Source organism: Pteropus vampyrus, unplaced genomic scaffold (genome assembly GCF_000151845.1).
Source record: "Pteropus vampyrus isolate Shadow unplaced genomic scaffold, Pvam_2.0 Scaffold44, whole genome shotgun sequence".
NCBI lineage: Eukaryota > Metazoa > Chordata > Mammalia > Chiroptera > Pteropodidae > Pteropus > Pteropus vampyrus.
This window is the reverse complement of record NW_011888825.1, coordinates 6,088,599-6,098,857: the sequence shown is the minus strand read 5'-3', so window position 1 is coordinate 6,098,857 and position 10,259 is coordinate 6,088,599. Positions and strand designations below refer to the sequence as shown.

The 10,259-nt window shown below is 36.9% G+C and overlaps 1 pseudogene; it reads right to left on the bottom strand.

Annotated features, from left to right (window-relative positions):
* Positions 1-2,413: 2,413 nt before the first annotated feature.
* LOC111738936 lies at positions 2,414-2,532 on the bottom strand (annotated as a pseudogene).
* Between the last annotated feature and the right edge of the window lie 7,727 nt (positions 2,533-10,259).

The window sequence follows — 10,259 nt, the reverse complement described above, 5'->3', positions numbered from 1 at the left end:
AATAGTTTTTTTCCTTTTCTAATTATTTTAAAACATACTTTGAACAGAATAGACCAGTTAAAACCTTATGACTTTGTGGTTTCTTCACAATAACAAAGACCTGGATTGCTTAGTGGAGCCGTGTGGTCTACTCACCACATATGTAACTCTAAGGCAGCACTTTCAAAATCTTTGGTGATAAACTAAGACTTATGAAAAAATGGAAATTTTTTTAATTTTGTGTAATGAATATACATTATAATATGCTGGCTGAGAAGTATCTTCTAAATTCAAAACATAGTATAACTATAAGAATAATAATATTTTATGACAAACAAACCAGATTTTATTTTTCTAAATAAATGTTTTCATAGTTTTGCACTAGTTTCTAGCCTTTCTCCATTGGTAAAGTATTAGAAATCACCTTCAAAAATGTCCTCAAAACATGTAACAGAACCATTTTCTTCTATAATAGCACATTATTTTAAACCAAAATTATATTATCCACTTTATTTACCACACTTAATTCTAAATGATTTTTCTAGCTTCCAAAAGTCAAATCTATCCTTAAAATATTAAAATCTGCTATTAGTAAGGTTATTCCAAAGAATGGACCACAAACTCTGAGTTCACAAAGAAAACCATGTTACAGCCATTTCTTTAAAAATGTGTCCAATAATTGAAGGACAGCTCTGTCTGATATTTTTATCATGCTCTATGCTTTATTCTTTTGTAAGTTTCAGCAAATCTTAATTTTAGAATAAGTTAGCCATAGACATTACTTTGTAACCTAAAAGTGTTTACACTTCAGTATGGTTATAGCCCCTGCAAAAATGAGGTTATACATGAAGGACAAGCTCTTGACCTTTACTTTAATTAGCATGTGGTAGGAAATTAGTTTCTTGCCTGCAAATGTTCAGAAGTAAGAAAGGGGAAAAGAAGGTCTTTGCATTATTCAAAAGACCATTTTGGAGGAACCAGAATACGGTAATTTTTTTTAGTTTAGAGTTAGCACTTTCCTCATCCTTTTGTGAATAAAGAAGAACCACATACTAAATCTGACAAGCTCATGGGAGGCCTGCATGGTGGGTCCTACAAACTCAGAGACTGAAATTAACCACATAGGATGTCTGAACATAAAAAATCCTACCTAAGAGCAGATCATGGTGGGCAGTCACACCCCAGGCCTGTAGCTTCCATGACAATGGCCAATCTTTACCTTAAGTGAGCCTGTTTACTGTCTTTTATCATCTAACATAACATACCCTTGTAATAGAGTAATCTCCTTTTGCTGGACCCCTCAGGGCACAACCCGGTACACCAGAACATGAGACCACAGAACCGCTCATTGTTATCTTGTTGCCCACATACCACCTCCATGTGCTGTAAATGTTAATTATTGACTATGCTGTACCCACCAATGTAAAGGAAGTATGTGTCTCTCCATTTTACTTTTTAGCCAATCTCAGAGAGTTCCCCTATCCTCCTGCTTTGCCTTTTCCTGCCCCCTTAATCTGCCACCCATGGATTTCACATAAACCTCCTTACATCTCCTCCTTTGAGTTTAATGTATATAATAAGCTGTGAAAATGCCCTTCTCCAGAACATTTTCTCAATTCATTGAGATTTTGCTTCCGGGCAATTGTCAGTTTGGCTCAAGTAAACTCATAAAAATTCATTATAGGTTGAATGTTTCTTATGTTGATACTTTTAAGTAGAATCAGGATTTTCCCTTACAAACAGGACAAGGAGCTCCTCATCACAAGCCAGAAGAGTCAGCTAAAGCATGGGCTCTTCCAGGAAGTGTAGATCTGAGAGGAAAGATGCGGATTCCAAAACTTCAAAGCCCAGTGGGTGCCAAAGAAAAGAAGAGAAAGAAGAAAAAGGAGGGCAAAACTGGGTGCCACTCAGCTAACTCAGACTTGCTGTAAGAGACTCCATTGAAGCTGCCAATCTACAAAGGAGGAAGAGGGGCGTTTTGTTTGTTTGTTTTTCCCAGCATGTTTTAAGTTTCCTGGAACAGCAGAAAGGGAAAAAGAGAGGGACAAGAAGACCAGCAAGGTCAACAACTGTTCTTCCTCTTTTGATGTACTGCTTTTAAAGTCTCCACATAGAAACATCTTTAAAATGTTACATTTTACATCATCTCATCCTACAATTCGTACAGTGCCAGAGCCAAGGAAAGTGATCAGTAAATCAGTATGTTAAACAAAGTCATTGTATTAATTGTGGAAAAATAAAAGAGGAGGAATATTCTCTGCTAGTGATTCTAGAGAGTTCTGTACTTTTAAAAGGCATGTATGGAATCTGTGAGAGACATTAAGTTGGAGGAACAAATGGTTTTTTTTTTTTAGGCGAGGCAACCCTCGATTGACCTCACAGATTGGGAGGAACTTGTCAGTTTACAATCCCTTATTTATTTATTTACTTTTTATGCCTACAGCACCTGGCCTTCCTAGGTGGTCTCTCATACAAGTACTAACCAGGCCCGACCCTGCTTAGCTTCCGAGATCAGACGGGATTGGGCTTGTTCAGGATAGCACGGCCATAGACAAGGAACAAATTTATTTTTAATGCAAAACATTCAAATTAATTTAGAGAAAAATATTAATTCCTCTATTTCTCATTTAGAAGATTATCTTCACATTGAATTCTGAAATTGAAGGCCAGAAAAACGGCTCAGTAGGCATGCCTTGCCTATCATCCATATAACTTTGAACAAGTTAACATCTCTGAGTCTCAATTTTTTTACATCTCGGTAAGAAATGGTAAATCCCAATTGCAAGATTCTTGTAATTTCAAATGAGATCATGAATAAATGTAAGAAATGGTGAACGTTTCTTTTTTTAACTTACAGTTTTATTGAGGAATAATTCGCATAAGTAAACTGCATTTATTTATTTATTTATTTATTTATTTATTTATTTATTTATTTAGGGGCATTGGTTAATGAAATCCAATAAGCTTCAGGTGTACGATTCAACAGTAAGGCATATATATTGCATTGTGTATTCACCACCCATAGTTAGATTGCTTTCCGTCATCACATATTTGACCCCTTTTACCCCATCTACCTCCTTCTTCTCCCCCACCCACCCACTGGTAACCACTAGTCTATTGTCCATGTCCATGAGTCTCTGTTTGTCCTGTTAGTCTGTTGCTTTTAGGTTTATGTCCCACATATAAGTGATATTATGTGATTTTCAGCTTTTTATGTCTGGCTTATTTCGCTTAGCATGATAATCTCGAGATTCATCCATGTTGTCACAAATGGCAGTATTTCATCTCTTCTTCTAGCTGAGTAATATTCCATTGTGTATATGCACCACAGCTTCTTTAGCCAGTCATCTATCATAGGACATTTCAGTTGCTTCCATGTCCTGGCCACTGTGAATAATGCTGCTATGAACATCAGTGTGCAAATATCTTTTCGGATATGGGTTTTCAAGTCTTTGGGGTAAATACCCAGTAGAGAGATTGCTGAATTATATGGTAGATCAATTCTTAGTTTTTTGAGGAACCTCCATACTGTTTTTCATAGTGGCTGTACCAATTTGTAGTCCCACCAGCAGTGTATGAGTGTTCCTTTTTCTCCATATCCTTTCCAACACTTGTTATTACTTGTCCTGTTGATAACAGCTATTCTAACAGTGAGATGGCATCTCATTGTGGTTTTGATTTGTATTTCCCTAATAGCTAGCAATGTTGAGCATCCTTTCATATGTTTGTTGGCCATTTGTATGTCTTCTTGGGAAAAGAGTCTATTTAGGTCCTCTGCTCATTTTTTAATTGGATTGTTTGGTTTTTGTTGTTATTGAGTTGTATGAGTTCTTTGTATATTTTGGATATTAGGCCCTTATCGGAGGCGTTGCTTGCAAATATATTTTCCCCTTTGGATGGTTGTCTCTTTACCTTGTTGACAGTTTCTTTTGCTGTGCTGAAGCTTTTTAGTTCGATGTGCTCCCATTCATTTATTTTTTCTTTTACTCCCCTTGCCTCTTTAAAATCCTCTTTAAGTCCAAGGTCTTTGAGTTTAGTTCCTATATTTTCTTCTATGCAATTTATTGTTTCAAGTCTTATATTCAGGTCCTCAATCCATTTTGAGTTAATTTTCGTGTGTGGTGATAGACAACACATTTTTGTGCCTCCATAGCACTGACCTAGTAGCTTCAGGAACACCAACCTTCAAAGATCACCATAGACATCCATATCCTGATTGCCTCCAAGACTCATAACTCAGGCCATTCTTTGTCTCCTAGTTTCTGCTGACTCCTCTCTCTTCTCACAACAGATACAGTATACCAGCCACATGCTCTTGCTCGCAGACACACCAGCACACACATCCTGCTGGGAACCCCTGGCAGCCTCAGTGCCCAGTGACCTAGGGATACTATGGACTAACCACTGTCTGTGTATGATGCCATCTCACTGGCAGAATGACCCAAGACTCAGATCACAGCTGCCCGTTCTGGCACCTCTCACTCAATCAGTGAAATGCCAAACATCCTCATTCTCCAACAAGCCATCACTGTGCAAAAGATCCAACAAGATGTGGAAGTCCTCTATGTGCAGAATTACTTTTCAGGCATGGGGAGAACAAACCTAGGTGATCTAAAGATTACCAAATCCTTTAATGTCAAATCAAATCCAAGTTTAGCCCCTGTGGCTCAACAGAACTGTTTTGTTACTTGCCTACAATCAAAATGGCAGTTGTGAATTTATTGACTCCCCTGCAATGGCCCTTTAAGAGACACTTCTGGAAATAACCAAAGTAAGCAAGGCATCCAGAGAACTGTGGGCTCTCTACCACCCCCGCCCCCTGTGCCTTCCCAGGAGACATTCTCAAATGCCTCTACTGTTGCCTTATGTCCCCATGGGTAGGGCTATTTATTATGCTCCCCACTCAAATAGAGGTCAATTAAAAATCAGGATTTGGCAGCAACAACTTGTTTACTTGTCAGACACGTTGTAAATTTTATAAAAAAAACTATTTTGGTACAATTTACAACCTCAGAAATAAAAACACACTCATACAGCAATTTGTCTGCTATAGCTCTAAAAAGTCTGGATGCCTGGGCTCCTGGTCAGAGGCTGGAAAGAGGCCAATAAATAGAACATGTTAGAGGGTGAAATGCATGTAGCAGTGACCACCAACAGCTAGGTGTGGATAGAGAAACATATTCCACTTCCTCTGGGTGCTCTATAAAGATGATATAGAAAATGTATTAAAAATATTTAGCACAGCGCCTGACAGACTGTATTTTAAAAGAAGCAACAGGGTTTGGGTGATGATGACATTAGTAGTCATAATACAAGTTGCCGTTATAGTAGTAATAATAGTGGTTAAATCTTGAACTAAAGTCAGGAAAACCTAGGTTCCAGTCAAAACTCTGCCACAAATAATGTGTCTAATCCTGCTTCCCAGAGTGCAGGAAGCATCAATAAAAACTCTGGAAAAGCATATCAGAAACAAAGTAGATTACTAGAGCTCATTACTAGTAATCCAGTAATTCCTTGAAGCAGCCAGAGACAGGTAGAACCAAAGGGACCTGAGAATGGAGCAAAAGATAACCAAACTGTCTAGTTATTGTTCCCTCCAAAGTTTGTCTCAGAGGGAGAATAGGCAAGAGAGTTCTGAAAGATAAGATGTTAAGTTTTCTAGATATTAAATACATATATGTTACAGAAACTGAAATTGAAATTGTGTAGTACCAGGACAGGAATAGATAGAAAGATAAGTAAAATCAAATGGAAAGTCCAAAAATAAACCCAAATACATTTTTTTTTTAGTAATGATAAATTTAGTAATGATAAAAGTGGCACTTCAGATTAATGAGAGAAAAAGAAAAGATTATAAAATAAGTCATGCTGGGAAAAAAATGGATAGCATCTGGAAAAAAGAAAAAAATGTAGGTCTTTAACTCATACCTTATAACAAAAGTAAATCATACATGAGAAATATGTGAAATGACTCCATAAAAGAACTAAAATAAACTATGAAACTTTTTTCTTATAAAAAATAAGGTTTTCCTAAAAATATTATGTAAAACCAGGAAGCCATTAAAAATTATTAATAAACTTGACTACCAAAAAAAAAGAAAAGAAAAAAAGCCTAATGACAAAATATCAAAATAAAACAAAAAGTACATAAAAAGCCAAAAGAAAAATGTCAGACTAAGAAAAACATATTTGCAGGTCATATCACAAAGGACTAATCTTCCTAATATATACAAAGTCTTGCCAAAGCAGTACAAAATATTTGCAAGAATATAAACAGATTTTTCACAGAATACGAAATAAAGATGCTCTGAAACCGACCAGAAAAAAACTTAACTTTGTGTATAATAAGAGAACTATTTCACCTCTCAGACTGCCCATTAGAAAGATTGGAAAGATTTTGAAGAAATGAGGTTAAATAACAAAATCGAAGATATATAGTTAAGTAACAAAAGCAATAATGGCATATAAAATACTGCCATTTGTAGAGAAACATCTTTATATGCTCATAAATTTATAAAATATATCTGAAAGTATTAACAGGAAACTGGTGCCTATTGTTGGTTGTCTCAGAAGCAGAAATGGATGGCTAGGGGGCAAAGGAGAGGAAAGGTGTACTTTTTATTTTATGCTTTTTTATACCTTTAAGATATTGTACATGCATATATTGCCTATTTATAAGATTCAATAAAATAATATGTAAATCAGGAGAGGGAGCTGAAAACAAAACTTTCCCCTAATCCTGTCCCACCTCGTCTCAAGCCAATTCCTTTTAATTCTTCGAAGGGTTATGTCTCTGCATTTACATATTCTACTCCTTTTCCCTGTAACACCGCTCTCCCCATTCCCCACCCTCACTCTCGTACCTAGCTTCCCTGTTCTTTTTTTATCTCAGATTTGATGTCAAATTCTTTAGGAATCCTTCTTAGTATCTAATAAATTAAGTTAGAAGCCTCTAGAGCACACTGCATTTACCCACCACACTCTTTCCTATTATTCCATTGGCTTCTGCTCTCTCTAGACTTTAAGCTCCATGTAAACAGAAATCTTTCTAACTCTATGCCTGAGCCTAAGTACCATATATTGCGTACAATCTAGTGGTCCAGCCCCTTTACCAATTTTATAAATGAAGAAGTAGGCAAAAAGGGCCCACATACCCAGCCTAAGCTCTTATGACTATTTGGTGGCAGATTATAAACTGAAGACCTTCATCCCTTGGCCCTGCTTTCTCCTCTTTCCTCTGCACCACGTAGGTGCCTGCTTATTCTTTGATGGATAGCCAAGTGCAAACCTTAATGCACATCACCAACACGGCATACCGAGTGTACCTCGGGACTCATGCCTGACTTCCATTTATATCTATCTATGCCTCTCCTTCCCTTCAAAACATAGCTTAAAACTTCAGAGCTCCCCACCTGCCATTCCTCATAGGTTTTACACTCAACAATTACACATCATTATTGTGCTCAGTTTGTTCAAAGTTCAAAGCGGTGTCACACAAGTGGAAAGGGCCCTGGGCCTGAATGACCAGACCTTCTAATCACACATCCTAGCTCTCATTCTTGCTACCTGGGCAACTCATACAACCTCTCTAGGCCCTGGTCACTCCAACTATCTCACAAGACTGTTAAGAGAATCAAATATATGAAAAGGACGCAGTCATTACTGTGAACATTAGCCTTCTTAAGGAAAGCCCATTATTACTGAGGACAAAACTGGTTAGTTCCCAATCTGTGTGCCTCCATTGATCATTTTTTTCTCCTTCTAGACTAGTCACTTTCTAAAAGTAAGAAAGTGCTCTGAAAGTGGGCATAGGGGTGAAACTTCTCACCTACACCTTCTGGGAAAGTTGTTTCAAATAAGAAAAAATATAGAGTAATTTTTTTTCTTTTCTTCTTAAAACCATTCTCTGGGCTTATATCAAAAGCATCTTTATGCAATTGAGCCAGAAGACATAATGAGGTCACAGAGGCTGTTGGTTTAATTGTCTTCAGAGCTACCCCATGAGGCCACGGATTTGGCAACTGGCTTATTTGGATGATATCTGAAGAAAGACTGAAACATTCAAAAAAAAAAAGTGGGTTTATTATGTTATAGGGCACCAACAGAACGCGCTTTTTAATTTCCTGCTCTACTAGTAACTAGCTGTATGATCTTGGGTAAGTCACATACCCTCTCTGAATCTCAGAATTCTGACTCACAGAGATGCTATGAAAGCTAAATAGGATCAGGGATGTAAAAGAGCTTTGACAGCTAGCAATCTATGAATATGAATTATAGTACTCTAAACTGGCATGTCAAAAACTGGTGTTCTACAGAGCTCTGTTAATAGGAGAGTTGTTAGGCAAGTTTCTGCACTTATATGAATTGGGGAAATTAACTTCAAAAACATCTCATCATGGCAGATCTTCCCAGAACTTGTAATAGGCTATTATGCATTATGAATCTCCAAAATCCAAATGTAGGCTGGATGTTGCAAAGTTTCCTAGTGTGTTCCAAAGAAGGTCATTTTAGGAAACACTGTTCTCAACCAAACTCCATTTGGAAGGCAAGACTCTCTTCTCATTCCATTTCCTGGCATGGAGGCTCAATGGAGAGCCACATGTTGGGAGTCTTTTGGTCATTGTGCTGGTTATTCTCAGTGTGCCACTACCATTTTATTTTACCCTCATTCCCTGCCTACCACCCCCATATCCCACCCCCGATCTATTTTCTACCTTCCCTGACCTATTCTGTGCCATAGGGATCTGACTTCTATGGACTGCATCATCCAGACTTCTTCACCCTCTGGCTTCCAATTAGTTCCAGTCAGTGGAACATAGTGCAGGAGATAGGAAGAGAGATGTTGGGATATTTTTTTCCTTGATCCTTCCCTGTATGGTTCTGGAAGGGGCTGTATCCTTCTATGAAAGTTTCTTAACCTAAGATTCATAGACCCCCACCAAGGGAGATGTAAATAGAAATCTAGGGGTCTATGACCTTGAGAGGAAAAAGTACTATACTATTTTTTTCCATTAACTTTAACTGAAATTTAACATTTCCTTCAGTTCTGAGTATAGGCAACAAACCTTAGTAATATTAGTGAGTTATATCGCTTAGTATTATTAGTGCTGTGATTCTGCCACCAACCAAAATTAAATATCTTTGGGAGTTTAATTCAGTTGTTGCAGATATCTCCAAATATTTTTAATACTCATCACTATCTTCAGATTATGGCATTATTAAATCTGCTTCTTAATTTTATTTAACATGTTAGTAAGGAAGTTTAAAATGACTAAATGACAAATATGGTTTTAAAAATATTTTTAATAACTTTATTTCAATATAATTGGTTTTCTTTGTGATTAGTTTTATTCTGAGAAGGGATCCATAAATTTCACAAGACTGCCTATGGCACAAAATAGGTTTAGAACCCCTTATCTAAAGGATCTGAATAGGCATTTCTCTAAAGATGTACAAATGACCAACAAGCATGTATACATGCACACATGCGCGTGTACGTGCACACACACACACACACACACACACACACACACACACACACACACACTCTTAACACCATCAATTATTAGGAAATGCAAATTAAATCCACAATGAGATACCACTTCATGCTCAGTAGGATGGCTATAGTCAACAAGTCAGATAATAAGAACTGTTAGCAAGGAAGTGAAGAAATCGAAACACTTTAACATTGCTTGGGGAAATGTAAAATGGTGCAACTGTTCTAGGAAGGTCTAATAGTTCCTCAAACAGTTAAACAGAGTTACGATAAGATCCAGAAATTCTGCTCCTAGTTATATACCCAAGAGAAATGAAAACATATGTCCACACAGACTCTTGAACATAAATGTGCATAACAACATTTTTTTATTATAGCCAATGGAATATTATTCGACAATAAAAAGGAATATAGTTCTGACATATGCTACAGCACGGATAAAACTTGAAAACATTATGCTGGGTAAAATAATTCATTCAAAAGAACCACATTATTGTGTGATATCATTTACATTTGATTCTCTTTATTTTCAGAGTCCACATTTGCAAATTCACTTATTTGCTAAAATTTCATTCGTAACCCCCAAATCAATACATGGGGCACTTTCATACTCATTTACAGACATGCACAGAGTGGCAAAAAATTTGCCTTGCCTGACATAAACTCTCCCAGTTGAGGTCAAACAAAGCCATATTCTGCCTTGTTGTTTCAGCTCTCATTCTGTAAAAAAAAGTGTCCTTTTCACAGTCTATTTGGTGCCACATTTTCATGTTTCACAGTGTGG